The sequence below is a fragment of the Labrus mixtus genome, chromosome 1 (assembly GCF_963584025.1).
Source record: "Labrus mixtus chromosome 1, fLabMix1.1, whole genome shotgun sequence".
In the NCBI taxonomy this organism is placed as follows: Eukaryota; Metazoa; Chordata; class Actinopteri; order Labriformes; family Labridae; genus Labrus; species Labrus mixtus.
Genome location: NC_083612.1, coordinates 11,100,966 through 11,123,425, shown reverse-complemented (window position 1 = coordinate 11,123,425; position 22,460 = coordinate 11,100,966). Strand labels below are relative to the sequence as shown.

General features: G+C 40.3%; 2 protein-coding genes across 2 annotated transcripts in view; both read right to left on the bottom strand.

The window, feature by feature from the left end:
* The window catches only part of lrrc4cb (leucine rich repeat containing 4C, genome duplicate b), a 51,831-nt gene extending 44,398 nt beyond the window's left edge, over positions 1 to 7,433 (bottom strand). Inside the window, exon 1 of the mRNA XM_061062875.1 lies at positions 6,420 to 7,433. The gene's annotated coding sequence lies outside the window, so the exon portion shown is untranslated. The remainder of the gene's footprint in view (positions 1 to 6,419) is intronic.
* Positions 1 to 22,460, bottom strand: part of traf6 (TNF receptor-associated factor 6) — a 400,050-nt gene that overhangs the window by 194,908 nt on the left and 182,682 nt on the right. The window lies entirely within an intron of this gene.

The window sequence follows — 22,460 nt, the reverse complement described above, 5'->3', positions numbered from 1 at the left end:
ACTGACATACTGCATAACATATTAGGTGTAAAATTACATTATACAGTAATATTAAGTTTGGTTAATTGTAGAGCCTGACCGATTTAATCTTAGCATCATTGTATTACACTAGCAGTTCTCTTTCACCAGCATAGGGCGCTATATGGATTACTACAACATTATCAATCTCCAGAGTGTCAAGCGGGGATGCATGTACATGCACAGTTAGATAACTGCATTTGAGAGATCAATGCAAAAAATGTGTACGTCTATATTTATCTATCTATACAGATCGAACAGAGATAAAAGAAAGATATCGGCCAATTTATCCACATCAGATTTTTTTCTCTCCCCTATGTTGATATCGGCCCCAAAAATTTCATATCGGTCGGGCCCTTTTTCGTAACAGAAATTCTAATAATAAAACAATCAATACAAGAGAGTAAAATCAAAGAGGAAGACTATAATTCATTTTCAAATCTCTTGTTTTTCCATATTATTTACATTTCACTAAAATTCCATTTGTTGATTTTCAGGTCAAAAGACAGTTGGGTCAAATATGAATGTTTTCTGAGTTGTCTGGGTAACGTAGAGTTGTTGTTTCTGGGACATTTGTGTAACTATATACCAGCATGTGTCTAAGACTTGATTTACAATATGCTATAGCCATACTTTCAATGTAAAGCCAAATGTAGCTTTAACTTGGACGTGTAAACACCTTTTGAGGCAACTTGCTATCGTGATACATGTTTGTATTTTTCTAATAGATTTTCTGAATTCATGATTATACCTATTCCAAATGTATTTACTGTTTTGCTTACAAAGAAAGTGATTAAGTTAATAACTGATTTGTTTGATTCTGAACTCATAGTGTTTTATCGACTTGGGATCAGATGCGAAACCCAACCGGCATCCTACACTTTCTCAGGAATAACTCCTATGATGCACAGCTTTCCGAGCTTTCCTGTGAACTGTGGCAACATGCTCTGCATGCCTTCAATTGTATTCACATTCACTGTAAAGAATATCTTAAAATGGTACACAAAGGCAGTGAAAGTGTTGGATAAATGGCGTGATTGCCTTTAGGACAATGGTTACTGTGATTATGCATTCTTCGGAGCAGTGGGCGGTACTCAGCTGTGTTTCACATCACAGCACCACTATACCTATAATCACAGAAAATAATGTTGACTGGAGCATTATTGCTAAAGTGTGGATGTGTAGGTTGTTGGGAATCTGTAGAGGAATCTATAAAGGGCATTATGGCATTTGCAGAATAAGGCTGGTTGCTGAAGTGGCAGAAACTCAGCACCCGTAGCCTTAACATACTCTCCCTATCAGACCCTCTCACTGGATTTGATGGCTGGTTTTAGCTGCAGGCCACAGCAGACACATAGTACACAGCACAGATGGTGAAATAAGGCACCAACGGCTGCAGTCAAAACAGTGAATGTGTCATGATGACATTTGTGCCATAAGTTCTGATTTTTTGGAGGCATCTACGCTGTCAGTCTAGATAAGACACACAGCGGTAATGAACAGGGGTAGGCACACACAGGCAGAGTCAGCCTCTTCATACATCACTACATTAATATTTGTTGATTTAGAAATGCCGACTCGTGAATGACACAGAGCAGGATTCGCTGAATAATCCCCTTTCTGGTGCACAAAGGCATAACTTAAGCTGCCACAGTGAATACTAAGTCTCTCCAGCCTGGCATGCATTGGTCTCTTTCACACCCGAGCAGTTCAACTCGTTCAGATGGGCCCCGTTTCTTGACTCGACACAAACACATGTTTCGCGGAGGTACTACTGGAAAGATACGGCGCGCTATCTATCAAAATGGAGCCGGCTGGAAGTCGCTCTAATCTCAAGCTGCTTCCCACTCGCTTGTTTCTTTTTGTCACACAGACACATACAGGACGTATACATGCAGAAAAGCACACAACAGCTTCTGTTTTAGTTCAGATAAAAAAAAAAAGAAAAGCACACGCCTGGATGGACTGAGTTGTTATCCTGACACAACCTCAGCTGTAATTTATCGCCACTCCTAACACCAATACCCATATCACACAGAGAAGTATGCAGAAGGCCGAGGCGACAGTATAAATTGATGAAACAACAAAACGGTGCCCCCGTATGGTAAAGCATATCCCTCAAAAACACTGACTGCCCCCATCAATCACCTAAAGCATAAGTGCAATAGAGAAGATAGTGATTTGAAAATGAATCAGCATTTTTGCAGATAACAGGTTGAAACCCAAGGCTTTCAAAACTGGACATTTATCTACACAAGTACATATTTCAGGAAATAAAGATCCACTGCAGTTTAACGAACACCATCATTATATAAAGAGGGGTTTAGACGTGTCAGAAGGTTACTCAGTCTTCACTAAACAGAAAGAAGAAGCTGAAAACTGAGGAAAATATTTGGATCATTGGACACAGATACAATTTCAATAAACTGGATGAAAGATGTTCACAAAGGTATAGTTAAAGCACTTAATGACATGTACATGCCTTCAAACACTGGCAGTAGCATCACAACCTGACACTGAACATACTGGAATTCTAAGCTCAAATCAGGATCTGTTTTTTTCTTGTCACTCTGAAATCAGGCTGACACAACTGAACTCTGTTTGACCGATAACCTGAGGAGTTTAGGAAATAAATAATTAATCGTTTTCCTGACTGAGAAGGTCACTTAGCATTTTGAAGAGAAAAAAAAAGAAACGGTTTATTCTAGGGTTGTATCCAACTTTTAATTTTTTACGATTCATATTCGACTATTCTTTACGTTTCAACTCATTATTCCCTTATGGTCAGTCCAGCTCCAAACCAAACCTATACCATTTTCTCCCAAAGCACCCACTGTCAACGAGACATTAAACAACATTAGCAAACTACTTTCCTTGTTACAACACTATCGCTTTGGCCTTTATAACTGAACCAGATGAATGATAGTAGTCAGCTAAAGAGAAAGTTGGGGATTGCAGGCACCCAGAGATCATAGAAGAAACAATGTTTTAAACATAAAAAGTGCTTCCTTCAATGTTTTCATCAGCTTTGATTTCAGGTTCTGTTTGTTTTGAAGTGGATTAGACCTCTGCGGATATTTGGGCTACCACTAATAACCTTGTAAACAAAATATAATGAAGAAGTCATAACCTCAAAACAAGCCTGGCGTGTACAAACAAGCCGGCAGCAGCTCAGCGCCCCTCCTGACTCCTGTTTTAATGAATATTATTAGGGACTCTGATTTTGACATGAAACTGCTTAATTCACTGTTTCCAGCGTTTATGATCACGGGGCACTTCTGTTTTTGAAAGGAGGATGTCTCTGTGAAGAATTTGGTTTTTGGTGAAACCTTGGGAACACTGTCAACTACAGAGTCATTTAGAGGCTGTCGCTGTTTTACGTACAATGACACGGCCACAAAACGAAAAAGAGCAGAGATCGAATAATCGAAACGCAAATTGACTCAAGGCCTTCTCCAATGATAATTCTATGGCCGTTGTTTATTCCACAGAGGTGTTTTGCTGTTCCCTAAAATTACTCAGTAATTAACATCCCATTTTGCTTTGTGTGCTGTGTAAAATCTAAGGCAGAGCTCATTTCCTATTACTTTGGCTCCTGTGGCTCAAATAAAAAAGCAGTGACTTATAAGGAGGGCAGATTGATGATGATGATTGGAGGGTGTTGCTACGGTGATAATGGCATGAAAAATATGTAGAAGCTACAAACAAAGAACAGGTGCATGTAGTCGCCTTATGTGAGATTTGTGCATTATTTTGAGGTGACAGATAAAACAGACGCTGCATTTTAAATGAGGTCACAACACATGTGTGTCTGAGGTGTTGGAGGCAGTTTGAACTGGAGAAATTTAGGGAGCAATATTATGATGGAATTGCATCTCGTAATGCTCTTCTCTTACTATAGTTAAATTACCTCCTATTCGTAGCAGAACAGAAGCAGTTTAGTGAAGTGGAAATATCCTGGATGGTTAGATGAGTCACCGTCCACCCTGTTCTGAACCAGTGGTTGAGTACACGGGTGTCACGCATGAAAAGAAATGTACTCGCCCAAGTGCTTATTTCCCACAGTGAAGGCTTCTGTCAGAGCTGTTCTGGTGAGTGGTCCTGGCACGGTTCACATCCATTCAGGCCCTCATCAGGCAGGTAAGTGCCAAAACCTACCACGCCTGTCAGGGTGATCACATTCCTTCTGCTTTGTGTTTCTGTCCTGCTGACCCAGGAATATTACAAGGTGACAAATTCAAAATCCACAGGCCATGACAGGTCCCCGAGTTGCATGGAAATCATGTTTACAAGTCCGGCAGCAATGGTTACCAGTTTTAAAACAAGCAGAGCAACATGCTTATTTTACAAACACTGTTGCTGACCAGCTTTTTAAGTTTTAATAGTGTTACTGTGTGGGAAAGTATGATTTCTTTGACTACAAAAAAAGTAAAATTTTGTGACTGATAAATTCGATTTTTATTCTTTAGTGTCTACCCAATGATTCAATTAAGTGTCAGAAACTTGGGAGAAATGCTTATCACAATTCCACAGAGGCAAAATTGACATCTTCAAGTAGCTTCTTCTGGAAAATAAATTGTAAAAAAAAAACAAAGACTTTTCTGTAACATGATTACAAAGAAAAACAAATCCTCACATTCGAGAAGCTGGAACCAGCAAATGTTTCACACATTTACTTGAAAAATCACTAAACAATTTATGGATAATGAAAAAGAAAAAAAAAAAAACATGGGCTCATATTTTTCTTTACTTTCCTTGCAGCATTAATCACATTCATTTATTTGAGCTCAAGTTTTTTTTTCAGAATCTTAGCGCTTAGTGTAGCAGCTCAGGTGGCTCAGGTTGACCCAATGCCCTATTGAGACACTTATTGGTGTGTGGCCTTAATATCCGCAGTAACCAGCCTGGTACAGTGCTCTGAAATAGACCTAGGACCTAATGTAATGACAGTTTGGACATTTAAATGTAAATCTAACTGCTAAAGAGCAGGAAATGAATAATAAAACAGCACTTTATTAAAGGTTCCAATATGCTGTATATTTGTTTTAAAATACACCATATGTTGGTCAGAGCATCGATATTAACTTAATTTAGGACAACTTAACTCTGCGTTGTCAGATATTTTACAGATACTAAGGAATAATGGCTGATGTGTAACAGACACTATCCTTCCTACTATTCGCTGAACCTTTTGCTGAAATGTCTGTGTAGAATTGAATTCCCAACCCAATCAAGCAGGCAATAGGTGAAATATAATGGGTAGATATAATCTTATAGGTTCAAAAACTGTAACCAACCCTGAATGCCAGACCCATTCTCAAACCCTCCAACCGTGTCCTTCATTTTACAGGCAGGTAGTAAAATTGCCAGATGTGAATATGAAAGTGTTCACTTGAGGACAAAACTGGTCCAGGTTTAAGTGTAAAATGCTTTTTGGCTGCAGCAGAACCGAGCAATTTCAGATGTGATGTCTGCTCCAAAATGTAGCTCCCTCTGCCCACTTCAGCCAACACACAAGTATTTTCAGCATCAGGGCATTTCAGCACCTCCCACTGATGGACAGCTCCTATTCACATTCTTTTCAAAAGGCGAAAAGCAACAACTGTAGATCTCTTTTTTAAAACGCTTCCTATATCCTTCTTGTGTGCCTTCTCAAGCTGTGGTAGAGGGGACATGACAACCTCATTTCTGTGCATCACCCTTGGGTGGCATTGCTGGGGGGGTTTGCAGACATACTGGGTCAACATGCAAGAAGAAGCAAATAGAGAGAGAGGAGAGGGGGGGTGCACGAGGTGTGTGCATGAGCATTTTCTGTAAACTAAAGCTTGACCTGAAGATTCTTCTGTGCCACATTTCCAACTCAAAGCGCCCTTCCTGTGAGCCAGCGTGCCCACCTGGCCAATCCGGCGCTCTTTTTGCTGCAAACGTGTATGCTGAGAATACCTGAACTGAATTTGAATTACCATATGACGTAGGCCCTTTTCTAGCAGTAATGTCCTGCTGGCAACAGGGACTACCACAGACCATACAGTCCTCCAGCAAGCGCTCAAACACACAATTTGTTGCACCAGTCACCCCCTTACACCTCCTCAACCCCCTTTCTGCTCCTGTCTATCTTTATCTCCATCTATATCTGTCTCCATATATCTCCCACACACATTCAGACACTCACACACGCGCTCACACACGGAGAGAGGATGCGACAGATATCGTAGTCTAACTATAAAGAGGAAAAGGGACATATCAAAAAGAGAAAAGTATATTTCTGTGCATTGAAGTCTGCGAGCCAAGCGCGTATCACAAGCGGTTAAACGGCAATGAATAATCGCTCAACATGGGACTATACAGCAGAAATTCACGCCAAATTGGCTCAAATGGACTGAATTAAATGAAATACTTACGCATTTTCTCGAATAAAGGGTATCGGGGTTGAGAGCAGTGAAGGAAAAACCAGCAGGGCCCCGGTCCCCGTATTTAAGATTTGCAGTACGACCGAGGCACAAATCTCCATGTGAAAAGGAGGCTGCTGCAGTCCGCGTCTCTCTCGATCACAAGTCAAGATGCTCGCCTGCGAAAAAACGCCAAACATTCAGAAAGAGTTGCGTGGATGTGCGGTGCGGCCACCATTCCCTCGGATGTGATGAGCGCCGATGAAAACCCCCTCAGAGGAACCAGCAGTGTAACCCCCCTGGACTTGGAAGATATTCCTCTGGAGTGAGGAGGAGGAAATCCTGCAGAGTTTTTGATGGTGGGGGGGGGGGGATCAAGTCTGTATCAGGCCCCCAAACCAGTCACAGTCCAGATTTTTGACTCCCACCGGTGGTCTCCCTCAAAATCGAACCAAAAGAACAAACCAAAGTGGACAAATATCTGGTGGATTTGTGGTGTTTTTGCGAATATGTCCCCCCCTTAAAAACAAATGAACAGGATCAGAAGACAGACATGACATTTAACAATTACCTATTTAAAGCATTGTTAAGGTCAGTGTAGAAAGAGGGTGCACAAGCGTCCTACAAAAAAAACCCGGAGAACGCCTATTGGATAAAAAATTAAGTATATCCGTCCCACTGCAACCATCACACGCGTCGCATCAGGACGAGCGGATTGCCATAGGCTGCTCTAAAAATCGCAGAGCATATGGCACATACAGTATCTTCAATCAAGTAGAAAGGGAAAGAATCCTCGGGATGCTATATCCCCCAAAAAGCAATCCGTTTGTATTGATTACATAAACGCAGCTATTAGTAATAATTCCTCCTGTCAGGGAGCGTGTGTCCGATCCGGGTGGTGTGGCAGCAGCAGCGGCATCGTCCGTGTGTTGCAAATAAAGCGGGTTTTTGCCACCGGCTCCTAATGGTTCCCCCGCTCGCTGCAGTCCATGACTTGAATAGCGAGCACGTTGAAATCACGGTCTCCAGGCACAGATCTGCAAGCGCGCGCGCTTCTGGTTGCGCGTGTGGCTACGTGTAGGTACTGTAGGCGCGCGCGTGCGTAGGCGTGAGCGTGCTCCCGCAAACGCCCAGGGACCACTTTAACTTTGACCACTTTGCCTGCGCGTCCATCTGCCCATTTAAATCACCCAGCGGTCGTTAATTATCAGGGATCAATAGCATTAACGCATAAAGCCCATATCTGATGTCTCTGAGTGTGTGTGTGTTTGTGCGTGGCTGCGCGCGCGCGTGCGGGGATGACTCAATTGTTGATGAGGTATGGTTGCCACCTACAGGCGTTAGTCTCTCTCCAGTCATCCAAAACAGACCATTTCCACACACTGCATCCACAAATAAATCCACATTCAACATGTCGAGGTTTTTCAGATCTCCCTGCACAGATAGAATAAGTCCACCATATAAAAATCAGCTGAAAAGAAATGACGATTAATGCTTAAGGCATGCACTATTATGTCAACCTGCTATTTCCAACAAGCATGTTCACCTGCAGCCAAATAATTCATTTTACCAACACTGTCAGAGGTGGACAAAAGTAACCTAGGCAACCTCTGTGTGGCTGAAACCTGCTTACTGGTTTTCCCTGCTGGTCATAGAAAAGAGAACCTTTATCCAGTGCAAAGACAAGTGTGGCAGACAAATAAGAAATGTTATTTGCGTAGCACTTTTTAAAAGATAACAAAGTGCTTTCAATAAAATTATAATAATAAAGGAAAACAATAAAATAATTGATGGGTAAAATGTGAGGTAGGCGGGTAAAACTCAAACACATGGACAGTACAAATAAAAAATTCAGAGTTTGCTAAAATGTAAAATAAATCATACTAAAAGATGTTTAGACAAAAGCCTGTTCATCAAAACGTCTTTTTTTTTAAAGATAAGACAGGAGGAGTAGTGACTTTGTGACCTGCAGATAGACAAGTGAATGTGCATTCATTTAATCTGAGACCAACAGCGCGTCTCATTGGATGACATAATGGAGCAAAGTGGGCTTTGTGACAGAGTGGCTCCTGGTCACCGGAGTCATGCTGCTTTATGAGATGGAGAAAGACAGACAGAGAATGAGAGGGACCAAAGATGAATATAAATCAGTCATAATGGTACTGCATTACATGTTTTGATCATATAAAACATCTAATGCAGTGTGAGAGCCTGTGAAGTACCCAGAGCGAGTGATTACAGATAATCTGCAGAAGTGTGATAGGAAGCACCTGGGTCTGTTATTAGGGAAACGTAAAACAATGAACACAGATGTTACCATGCTGAGCAGGAGGGTCACTGAATTAATGTGATGAATGAGAATGATCTGAAACATAATAATATAGCCGTGACAGTTACCAGATCTTAATGCCTTTTATATGTATGGAATAATTTAGGGATTATGTGTAAAACAGTGCTTCCAACCACCACCATCTTTAACCCACAACTGCTCTCAATATATTCTTAATTAATCATAAGAGATGATTTTTTATCAAAATATTAGTTCAGTCTGGCCAGAGGAGAATATAAAAGTAGATACGGAAAACCAGCAAACAAATATGCAAATTATTTACCAGTAACATTTCTGGCACTTTTTAAGAAAGATTATAACTCAAATTACGTAACAGTTTTCCAAGGCTTCAATGGTCATTGTAAAAAAGCCTAAATTGCTCACCCAGAGGGTGAAAACAGGTTAAACAGGCATGCCTGCTGTTGCCATAGTGTTTTCGGACATTGTCTGTCAGTTTGTGCAGGCACAATGCAAGTGCAAGTGTGCGCAGTCGTACGACCTCTAAATATCAGTCATGCCAGAAAGTTATCACATGTGTCGGAAGCAGCTGATCGTTCCATGATCAATTCATGATAAAATTCGACCCCCCATTTCAAAATCAGTCGTACAATGATCAGTTCTTAATCTGAGTTAAATCATACAGTGTACACCCCCCATGTGCTGTTGGTGCAACAAGAGTCAAGAAGGACCAACACATTTCTCTAAAACCAGCGATGTCTTTACCAAATTGCATTGCAAGTTGCTGGGCCTTTCCCCTCAAAACCACAAACATCAAATCTTCTGGTGGTACTATGAAAACCACCAGGCCTGAGAATTTCAGATAAATTTGGCAGTTCTATTCAACTGAGTCTTGGTGAGAAAGCCTACAGTAGTCAATATTCTTTGTGTTTCAAGAAAGCAGCTTGGCGCAGCTGCGATTTCTGTTGTTTCTTTTGGCAGCAGCCCGGTTGTTTGAGGTAGTTTTTGGCCTAAGACAATTGAAGGAGTTTTTTAAAAGCTTTCTCCTCTGCCTACGCTTATAATGCAAATAAGCTACCAAGATTTGTGACTTATAGCCAAAACCACGCTAGAAACAGCAGAAAAACAATGAAGTGTCCAAATGAGGTTGCTCTTGAAAGACAGAAATATTTACCCTTTTTGGCCGTTTAGGTTTTCAACTAAAGTCGTGCCAGTCAGAGCACAAAAAGAAGAAATGTAGTGGAGCAAGGCAGAAGCTGTTAGCACACAGTGTATTCTGGTTTATGAACACACCAAGGAATTTTTTGCTTAAATTTTCTACCATCTACCTTGATTGGATGTCCATTTAAAACATGGCAAACACTCCTTGTAATGTAGGCGTTTAGATCTTTACAATCTGTTACTCCAGTTCAAACCAAGCAACAGACGAACAGACTGATATTACATCCCTTCAACTGCACAGCTTACATTGCTGAAATGACTTCAATGATTAATGGGTTTTCAAAAAATTCAACAGCAGATTAATTTTTCTTTTGATCGACTCATCAATTAATCAAAATACTGTACAGTTAAAGATGTAGAAGGGTCTCAACATCTTACTGTAACCAGTTTTTCCCTCTCAGTTTGTTATCTATCAATACAATACTCCCATTCAAAGACGTGATGTTATCTGTATTGAGCTAAACAGTGACTACCCTTTTTTTTGGCTGCTTTGGTTCCAGATGTAAATTTCCCCATTAAAATCCTCCATCGACATTTTAGAAAAAATGTTATACCAATTATTTAAATCCTGGAGCCAAGCCAACCAGCTACCTGTATACGCGTGACTATAAAACATTTGATTCAGCTCAAAAAAACATTTGGAAAAAGGCAACAAGACTGGATACATAATTATCCCAGGAATGAACTACACATCCCACAATCCATTGCAATTATAATTCAATGTAGTTTGTGTATATATAGTGTGTTGAATTTCTGGAAACTTCAGTTGTAGCAGCCAACAGCCGAAGATCCCGGGGCAGGTAAACATTTCCATGGTAACATCGGGCTCAGCCAATCAGAGAGGTTGCTGTGACACTATGGATTGTTGGTAGTAGTTATTTTTTAAGATGTTTTTTTTTAAATAAGGTTGATATCATACAAACTTGTGTCTTCTACAGGAGCATATACCTTCATTTCATTCTCAGGTTTCTGGTGGTAAGTCTACCTTGGATGGTTATGACATTGTGGCTAATAATGAAATCCATTATGGAGAAAATGAATGGGATTGTTTACTTCCAGAAGCACACTGTTGAGCACTTTAATAATCCTCCTACACTCGTGTTTTCTTTTCAGCTGCATATAAAACTTTATGAAAGACAAAGGTTTTTGATATACAATGGACTTTATTTCTAAAAATCCGAGTTTTATCTACAGCTGTGATGAAAAGTGTGTGCGGGAGGTTTATTGTAGAGACCTTAGAAATTAGATTTCTGTCTGAATCCAAGTCTCCACTAAAGCTCAGCTGCCCTTGAGTGTGTTTTGTTAAAACTCTCTATTGAGATTCCATCAAACAAAAATCATCAATATAGAGAGAAAGACGTATTATACAGTATGTGAGCAGCTTTGCAGTGACGAACGAAGTTAGTCAAAATATCCTGATTTCATGGACAACAATTAATTTCTTTGTTTTTTAAAATCCTCTCTTTTCATCCGATTAAATTCAAGTTTTAGTGCCTTCAACTGGAAAATTCCCCACATTCTCAAAGAACATTATAGTGCTTTTCCACACATCTGTGAAAGTCAGAACTCTCTTCCTCTCATCCATAACTAAAAGGGTAGCTTGTCAAAACACAAACCAATTTCACATAGATTAAATATAATCCTGCTAAATCAGTGGAAATCTCATTTGAGTGAGTTTTCATCGCCTTGGATGGAGTCTGTTCCAGGTGTACAGAGCAGAACCTCTGTAGGTTTCACATTACATACACTGAGGCCTAATTGGACTTTACTGCATGAAGATTTTTCATACTCTGCACTTATATTAATGAGATAACAGTTACATAACAGGAAAAAAAAGACTTTCACAGTCTCTCCTACAAACACTACAGATGCATTTGATGTATTTCCTGTAATCAGCATTTTTTTCACGCTTTGATGAAATATGAATTTTAATTCCTCGACATCTCCTGAGCAGGAAAATTAAAAATAAAAGCGCACAGAACAAGGGGAGGGGATACACAGCCTGCGTTGCTGTAAACGGAAGCCTCAGCAGATCTGCACCATCAAATCAACGTCAACCGCATGCTGCTTCAACAAAGCACTCCCTCATTACAATGTTTGTCATACAAGGACAATATAAATATACTGTATGTCTTATTTAGCCCCATTTGAAGCCCTACAACAGCAATACTCAGTGTCACTGCCAAAGATTTTCAGCCCACAAATGACTTCTGGGCTGTAAAATCAGCACATAGAGCTTGAAAGATTTTTGACAGCTTGACAGCTTCCATTACGTCTTTTTCAATGCAAGAGGCAAAGTTGGAAATGGTTTGGACCAGGCTTTTATTTCTTTACTTTTTCCATCAAATATGCCAGCTTGAAGGTTGTATGATGGACTGAATCTTTGTGCATTCATGTAACATTTTTGACAAGATGACCGTAAAATCAACTGAATAAAGATGCACTTCTAATACCTTCTTTTTTTTTTCATCCAAAAGTGGGCTGCGTCCTACATACCCATGCAACCAATGTGCCAAAATGTGCCCACACTCAATTGCTTCACTGCACAATATATCCATAGCAATGCAGTCCATGCTTGTGGTGCCACATTTTAAAACTAAAACCCCAACCAGAATTACATTTTTTAGACAGTTCAAATCCATTATCACCCCTTTACCTTTTACTGAAGATTGTTTCCTTTTTAATAAAGACGGAAATGGAAATAAGAGGAGCAAAGTGTACTGTTTCATACTGAAACATTTAGAAGTGACACAAAATAGAGCAACCGGTGTTCCCAGGATCCCGCAACTCACTGTAAATTGGTGTGGGCTGTGGGTCCAACAACTATCAGTGTTGCAGTGTAGGCTGAGAGCTCATATGCCGCATGGGTAGCTAGCAGGAATGCAAACTCCTCCTGGCTTACAAAAACAGATGGTACTAGACACAGCTGAACAGAAACATCACGTTTGCTGAACGCGATGGAAATCCTCACGCAGGAACCCAGTTTAAACCCTTTTTCCCTCTGGGTGACTCCAAGAGGCAGGCTGAGTCTTATACACTGGTGTGACTAATATTCCTGAATTTACAGTCATTTGAAAGCAGTGTGATGGATGGGTGGATGTCGACTTTATTCAATGAGACGAACGAGCAGAAAACAGTTCAAATGATCAACAAATGTCCAGATTTCTCATTCTGTACTTTGGTCTTCTAAATGCAAATGCAGGCGGATGAATTTTTAGCTCTGAAGCATTTTTTTTTTGTCAAAGGCTTTTTTCATGATTGACAAAAAACACAATATCTATCATAACTTTTTCTATTCTCCGCTGAAAGGCTTGAGACTTGATAAATATGAGTGAGAATATTGAAAATACAGAGCTGCTTTGTGCTCCATTCAGATGTTGGAGGGAAAGGTTCTTCTTCACTGACTTATTCAGACATCTTGGCTCAAAAGCATGTGAGACAAATTGAAGGACACACATGGGGAAAGCTACGTTAAAAGTGTTTAACAAATTATGGGCAGAGATGGCTTCAGTTGATTCTTTTTATCTGTCATTTTGGTCTGTCGCCACTTTTCTGTCAAAATGGATTTGCCCTCTATATTTTCATTCCCCCTCACTGTGAGACATCTCTTTTCCTTCTTCTGTATCTTCCGCCCATCAGCCTATTGGGATGGTTGGATCTGCTGCTGTGGTAGCACATGTCCCAGACTGCTTTCTGGGACAAACTTCAAGAAGCCGTGCTGGGGAAGAAAAGATGGAAGAGAAAATATGGTGGAGAGAGAGATAGATAGATAGAAGAGAGAGAGGATCCCCTAGCACTACAGAGCCTCTTCAATTATTCAAATGGCCGCTGTCCCTCTGCACTTGTTCTCTCTGCTTGGTTTGAATATTAAAATGGCCGCCCCCAAAGAGACAGATATCCAGAAGATGAAGCCCACGCAGAGAGCAAAGGCTGAGTGCGCTTGACTCCTTTGCATCCCCATCACAGCAGTCGATGAACGGGAGACTATCTGTGCAACTGACTGCATGACTTTGAAGAGGGAAGTATTCCTGTCACGTTTGGCCTAAATACCATTAAAGACAGGCAAGAGGGACTGCGCTATGAGCATCTAGAAGAGCACGGTACCTGTATCTCACCAGGCTGGGAAGGCCCACTCCTCTCTGAAGTGCGCCGTGGACTTGGTCTCCGAAGTATGATGAGATTGTGTGACATCATTTACTATGAGAGATTATAATCCTTCTCCATTTACCTTGAAAGATTGCTTGAATTTTGGCACCTTTTTGTGGTAAGATTGTGGTCATATAATTCTAATAAATAATTCTAAATGTAGGGCATAAAGTCCCCTCATTCTTGTCAGATGAGAGCGGCTGTGACGCAGGGGTAGAGCAGTCTGGTCATAAATGTTAGGGAGGGCTGATATGGAATAAAACTATAGTATTTATATGAAGTACTTTAATCAAAGTGGCCATAAAGCAAAATACAATTCTCAGTAGTGAAGTTTTAAAGTCCTTCATTTGAAACCTTCAGCATGAATGCTTCGATCAGTATTTGATTTTTGCACATAATAGGAATGTGTTATAAAAGATTTCTCTCAAATCTGGTGAATAAAATGCACTTTTCATATCAAATTTTTCATCTCAAAAATTGACTGTGTCCTCTATACCAGAGCTTTCAACATACTAGTATAAAATGTGGAGACATGCACCGTCATGACCTCATATGCAGCTGCCATCATCACGCAGTACAAAGCCCCCTGGCGTGATTGAAAAATTGCTACCCTTCATAATGAATAGCAAGCAGCTGCTTCTGGATACATAACATGGACAAGGCTGGTTGCATCATTATTTAACAGCCTTTCTTCTCATAATGTCATAGTCATGCATTTAAAGAAAACAGTGGTATATTGTTGAGTACATAAACTTGGTGGAGTGCTATTTATGGAAGAGACTCCTCACTTGAAGACAACAAGTGACCATCGGCGGTGGACAGCATGACTCTAGGCAAATTGGTTGCAGGCTGTGATTCTCGACTATCAACATTACAGTAGGCTGAGAGCTCAGCTACCAACTCCCCATGGTGAAAACAGATAGTACTAGAAAGAGCACACAGCTGCATAGAAACTTCACGTGGTGGACTTATTTGCTGAACGCAATGGAAATTGGCACGCAGGAAAAGAGTTTACACTTCTTTTTCCCGCTGTGAGACCCACAAAAAAAAGACAATTATATACTGGTGCAATTTATGTTCCGGGTTTTACATAAGCGATGAATTAGTGTGAAGGACAAATGTTCCCATTGAAGGCATTGCAGTGGTACAGATTAAAGCAATAAAAGAATACTAAGCTTTTCCTCAAATGATGTATTATAGACCCAAGTGAAAACATTATCTTTTATTACCACATAATCCAGGAGACTGGATTGGTACTGTCTGTATATTTTGATATTAGCATTTTATTTTACTGACTATTACTACATTAAATGGTAAATGGACTTGAGCTTGTGCAGTGCTTTTCTTGTCTTCTGACTCTTTTACGCCACAGTCACACCTACTCGTTCAAACCCATTCACACCAGAAGTAACTAATCCCATTCATACACATTTATACGCCGTCGCCGAAGCAGCAGGAGCAGTTATGTGTTTAGTGTCTTGCCCAAGGACACAACAGGCATGTTGTTGCAGGAGCTGGGGATCGAACCCTCAACCTTCCGGTTGAGAGATGACAAACTAAACCAACTGAGCCACAGCCGCCCCAATAGAGACGTTCAATCCTTGTGTTCACCTATCAATGTGTCCAAGAGACTGAGCTGGGACCTATTACACCAGGACATTAGACTTGCTAAATTTTGATTCATTAATGGTATTAAATGAAGTTCTTATAATAGGAAAACAACAAGAATACTCTTAGGTCTAAGCAACAATAAGAAACCAGCAGGTTTTTAGTGCACATTGATGTTCAGTGTCTGTACCTCTATAGGAGTAAAACACTGTTAATCAAAAAGATATTCTCTCAGTTGATGTTTTGATGATGGTGGATGGGAGTGTGTCTGTACAGATTAGTCCCAAATTGGTCCCCACTGATTAATTCAAAGAATGGGGCAAATTTTCTGCCAGAATGACATGCAGTACTAAGAGAGGAGTCATGGAGTCTGCTTAATTGCCTGAATGAACAACAATTTGGCTCTTGGACGGTTGGATGACTTTCTGCATATCATGCATTTTGGTCAGTCTTCCAGTTTGAGCGTTTAATGGTCGGGTAGTCCCTCAAGGCTGCTGTGAAATGAATCTGTTCAGACCTGAACTGGGCTTTTTTTTAACATTACTAGTAGTTGTACAATTTATTTGGTTACATTTTCAGTAACTGCTGGGATGCTAACCTGAAATGAACTGCAGAAAATTACAGAATGTTCTCTTAATTCTGCAGCTTTCTAAAGCCTCATAATTTCTATTTGTCTTACTTTCATTTCATCAGAGGGTCACACAAAATAACACCGTCTAACTGCCAAATTCCACATAGTCTGGACGTGCTGCGTTCTGTTGGCGCAATGGTTTTGCTCCGTCCCATTGACGCACGCCATGCCCCATTAGGTCTGTTTCTGGCGACTGAGCGCAGCCATGAGCAGCACACGGTTTCACAAGATCACAGGAGAACTACAAGATCACACGGGAATAAAGAGAACAACGTGCAAACAACGGGTTTGTCTATCGTTGGTCGCTTTGTTGTTCGTTTGATGCCTGTTTGGATGTAATGTTAAATAAAGAGATGGGATATACCATTGGGAGTCAGTACATTGTGTTTTATTTTGAAATTGACCACATGCTCTGTGCGTTTCTGTGTCTGTTTTCCTGTCTGTTCTTCTCGGCTTGACGCGTGCTTGCAGCGAGCTTGGCGGAAAAAGGACTCGGCGCATATTTGAAACAGAGCAGAGCGGAGTGGCGCTACTGGCAGGATCAGGAGACCAACCAAAGCGCATTCTGTGGAAACAGGAGCATTGAATCGAGTGGGAGCGAACAACGCTGACTAACCGTGGCAGTTATTCCCCTTTTGTTGACATTGTACACGGTTGCCTTGTCAACTTGGAGTTTGAAGCTTTCATTCAGCATTAAAAATAACTGGTGGTGTCTGTCTGAGAGTGTAAAAGTGGTTGGAAAATTTCCCAAAGGTGCTCATGGGTTGAAATTGGGTGACAGTCAGTGTCCCCACATTGCCTTTACAGAAGCGTTTCAATTCTGTATTCTTTGCTCATTTATTCATGTCACCTCTCTATGTATGGATGCAGAGTCTTCAGGAGGGCAGGGAGATGTATACTACCGTAAAAGTAATTTGTTATTTTTGTGTGTGTGACTCAGTCAACACTCCCCAAGAGACACCACCAAGGCTTTTTTCTGTTCTTTTCTATTTCAGAGTTTGTTTTTTTTTTCCTTCATTGTTTGTTGTTAGTACTCAGTGATCACAGTAAGCTGCGTAGGAAGATGAACTTTAATGGACCGTGTTTCCTCTCATTACTGCAGTTCCAGATAATTGAAGTGGCATTTCTGCGTATGCATATTACACTAGAGCCCCTTTGTGGATTAAAGAGAAAAAGAAAAACAATTCAAATGGCGAGATGGCTGCGATGGCTGTAAATGTTTCAGCTCTGATGTAAATGTGAAAGGTTTCTAATTATTACTTGAGTGTTTGCTAGTGTCACAATCAGACTATCTGGAGTATGTGTGCAGTTCACATGAGCATATCTTGTTCAAGGCTCCAGAGTTATCTGTATGTAGGTCAGAGAGAATCATCTCTTTACATTCTTTTGCCTTTTTGACCTTCCTATGCTTGGCTTCAAAAGCCTTATTCCAGCTGATCATTTCTTTTAGGCATTGAATGAAATTGAAGTGAAGATAAGGGGCCAACCTGAATGAGAATATATCTGTACATCAAGCCTTGACAGCTTAAGTCAAAATTCTTTTCACAGTACCTATGCTTTGTGAATTAATGATATTGACAGCGAGGCATGATTCAGAGGAAACTATTTCACCATTAACTTCCACTTTGGTTATACATTTAGAAATATCGGACTCTTTGGCCTTCCATGTGAGTGCTTTACTAACAATGGAGACTTTTATGCAAGTTATTCTGAAATTAAGCTCTACAATGAAAAAAAATGTGAGGATTAAGAAGAACTTCTCTTAACTCCTTTCAAACATGCACTCCTGAACATTTCAGGATCGACTGCCCCTGAAATCTTCCTGAGTTGCCTCTTTATTTAGCCTATACAGCTCACAGTGGGAGACTTTCCTAGTTGGACGTTCAGTATGCCGGACATCAGACGTGGAAATCCAAATGGCAAAAGAAACGTCAGAGTCCGAATCTATTATACAAATTTAGCTTTTATGTCAACGCCACCTGTTGTTTGAAATATTCACAGTATCAACAAATGAGTGAAAAATAATATAATGCCAAGCAGAAAAGAGTAAGAAGCGTATCTGCTAAACCATCAATCAGTCAATCAATCTTTATTTGTATAGCACCAATTCATAAGAAATGTTATCTCAAGACACTTTACAAAAAGCAGGTAAAAGACCTTAATCATTGTTATATTATCTAGAAAGACCCAACAGTAATCCATCATGAGCACTGAGCAACATTTAGCAAAGTTACAGTGGCAAGAAAAACCTCCTTTTAAGAGGCTTGGGCAAAACTAGACTCATGATGAACAGCCATCTGCTGAAACTGTGCTGGGCTTGAAGAATGGGATAGAAGGAGATGCAGAAAGAAGGATACAAACAGAGGGGGGTGGGGGTCCATAGCAGCAGGTCGTCCCCACCAACGATCCAGAGGAACCTAGGAGAAAAGAGAGCTCAGGAGCTCCCAGGAAAATATGACACATCGAGTGCTGACCACAGAATCCCTTTTTCTCCCAGTTAGTTTTCCTGAATATATCCTGCTGCTAACCTCGACCTCACAAGAAAATGTTACTACAGGGATAGCGGGAAAAAGCCAGGGAGATACATTTGGCCGTCTGCATTCACACATGCAGCTCACCCTGACAATTTAGGGAGTTTTGTGTATGTGTAAAAAAACATTGAACCATGAAGCCCTTTAAATAAGTTTTTAGACCAAATGTAAAGTCCAGAGAAACAAAGAATAAGTCAAGGCTGCTCCCACATCTATGCCAATATTGGTAATTCAGGATGTAGTAAAGGAAGTGATGATCCAGAGGCAAACCATTATCGCTGACTTTTATATTCACTTTAAATGTGGCAATATCTAACTTTTAAGTCTTCCTGTTGAGTTTCTACATGAAGCCAAAGGCCATTATGGGAAATCTTGTGATATTTTTGACCCATTGTGAAGAGAAAGCACCATAAAGAATAGAAAAAAGTGAGGATAAAATAATATCAAGGGCCTTCCAGATTGTTATGGCTGCAGATAAACTATAAAGAGTTATTTAAATCTGTCTCCCCTTCCATGCCAATATGAAAACGTTGGCATAGAGTCAAATACTCTCTCCTCTTTGTTGAACGCTGCTGTTCAATGGGCCTTGTTTCTACAGAATACATTATTTTGATTAATTACACCGGGTCCCAACTTGATTTGAATGACCTCCAAAAAGAGCAAACCAACTCCTGGTCTTGTGACTTCCTGCGCAGGCCTACATTTCTGTAAAGCATCATAATGAGCATCATTAGCATAAACATGAAGACGGAGAGAGGCTTCTAAAAATGCACTGAGGTGCTTCTATCATGTAACTTCCTCGACAGTTTTACCACGTCATGCGAGCCTCAAGCAGAGCTCAATGCACGGAGATGGTGATTAATGCAAATGCTTTAGGCAGTGAGGAGTGCACGGGGACAGCAGTTAAGGTAAATTTAGTGTGTCCTGTTATTTTGACATAAACGCTGCAGCGTGTCACGATAAAGCAAAGCAGATCCCACTGAGTTATGATGCTTCCCTGTGTGCTCAGCTCACACAAGCAGCGAAAAACCACTAAACGAGCTCATTACATGCTCGCTGTCATATTTAATCTACAGAGTGCACTCCCAAGCCTGATGTATAAAACATTTTTACAGCAAGGAATGCTCTCAATGGTTAAAGGTATTAGAAATGATAACAGAAAGCGGTTTAGTTATACTTCAAATGATTTGATAGGTATTGGATTTCAGATATGTGTACATATTTCAGTCTGGTAGGTTTTATTATTATGCCTTCACTGGTTGGAGAAGTCTAATATCCAGTATCATTCACAAGGAGGAAATTTCCTTCCAGAGTCATTAGAGTCAAAGGCCCATGTGTATTTGTCACAGTAAGGGCGGAGCCGTAGGTTAAGATACTGCCGGTGCTCCTGCGGTGGCAGTTCAATGTCTTTCTTAATCAGAATGGACACTGGGTGTCGTAAAGCACCCAAAGCAGTGACCTTCCATTTGTAGGATTGCCTCTAACAGCCCAGAGCCAGTCTCCTGCAACATCGATCACTCACCCATGTGTCGAATTCAGAATCATATCTTTCAGCAAAAATCATCCTGAATGCCAGACACATTTGTAAAATCAATGTTTAGGGAAAAAGGAATACATCTAGCGCTCTTTCCCGATAAAGTTGTCTCCTTTACAAGAGCGTTTTTCTCTCCTTTGAAATCCTATAAAACGGCTGATGGGTGACATATATGATCAGGTGGTTGCATTAATCAATACATGGGATCTGATGTTACTTTTGTCTTTTGTGCCATAATCCAGCAGCAGGAGCCTGGTTCAGATGTCAGAAGAAGGATATACTCAGCTACAAACGGTGGATGCAGCATAAATCTATGTGACAATCAAACGAGCGGTGCGATTCATCTTGTAACCAACTAATCTAACTGCTCCATTCACCAGCCAACTAATTTGATTAATAGAGGTTGCGTCTCCTGGGTAACTCTAACCCTTCTTGATCAGTATTTCTCTCCGTCGGCCGGTAGGTGAGGTTTGTGGAATGACTAAAGACCACCTGGAGGCCTCTTCACAAATCAATACCAACCTCATGGTCGACGTTATCTCCTAAGGAGGGGAGTTAAGATTGATTGTCGTTAAGCACTTTACAGGATGGAAAGAGGATGAGGACGGATCATAAAACGCCCACGCACCACCTACCCATCTCTCTCAGCGGCAACAGAGTGCAGCCAATCGATAAGAGCAGGATCAGCAAAAAAATAAAGAAATAAAAAAACAGGGGGGAGAAATAAATATCTAAATAAACAGAGAAGCAAGAGTAAAAAAAAGAGCATTTCATAGGAATTACATCCAAACTGTGACGGGTAGAATTGATGAAAAAGCACTTTTCAGGATCTATGGGAGAAAAAAAACTTGTTTGAAATGCCGTTAAGTAAATTCTAACTGATCCTTTCAGGATCGATTTGGCATTTTTATCAGTTCATGTAACCAGCTGAGAGAAAACAGGTGATAGGCCATGGCTCGCTGTAGAGCTAACTTGTGTGTAATTCTGACATTAAAAAGAGGAATGTCCGGTCTTCAAATTAAATAAATGTGGCCCTCTGCCTGCAGATTAAGGGCAAAGGGGAGGATAAACTCACTCAGATGGTTACAAAAGGATTATTAGAAAGCATGAGAAGGATTATGATATCAAACTGAAGATAGTTCTGTACACACTTTAAATCTGAGGACCTCAGACGTCAGGTTAATTCAATATAGTGACATTTTTAAGTCTATTTAACTACATATTTCTGTCAATTTGCACAATTTCTGCTCATTTGTTTTCTGCATCGGTTGTTTTAAGTGGCTGGAATTATTCACATTAGTAATTGAGAGTTTTATTTGAGGAATGTACGTCTCACTTTGCTGAAACACCTGAAGAGCTGAGATTACATAACCGCACCACCTGATACTCCTCCTGCAGTCGCTGTGCATCACTCCTCACACATCCCCAGTAAACACAACTGTTTAAATACTCCTTCTCTCAGTCATGATCTCAATCTGATATTTAATTAGGTGCCGTCTTGGAAGGGAGCCAGCTGAGTTCTAAGTCAGTCCCAGTCACGGCTGTGTATCAGTCATTTATTTACATACAGATTTTAATTTCATGACGCTGATGTTTTCATTAAGCCAGAGCAATGGCTTACTCCACTTGGTACATTAATATTTATTATATCAGGCAAGTCGTTTTCAACTTCCTCGCTCATGACTTTGTTAAATAAAACGAGGTGATGCTGATTTAAAAACCATGTCACGGCATGCAGATGCAAACTGTGAAACATTTCTTACAAACAGGGGCTGTATCCATTTATTTTTCTAATTAAGTATTCCACTAAGAAATAAAGCACTTCATTCAGTCTAGAGCATTTCATAAATGAAATAAAACTCTAATCATAGAAATCTGATCACCACTTTGCAATAATAAAATAAAGAGGATTCAGTTATAGGATGTTAAACATTCACATAGAGCGCCAACTTTTAGTCAATTAGATCACTTAAAGGTACAATATGTTGAATTTTATTAGAATATTTACATTAAAATATCTAAATTAATTTAAAATTGCTTTACGATTGTCTTAATTCTTTCTCGTTTGTCTTGTAAATTAATTGTCTGATTTTAG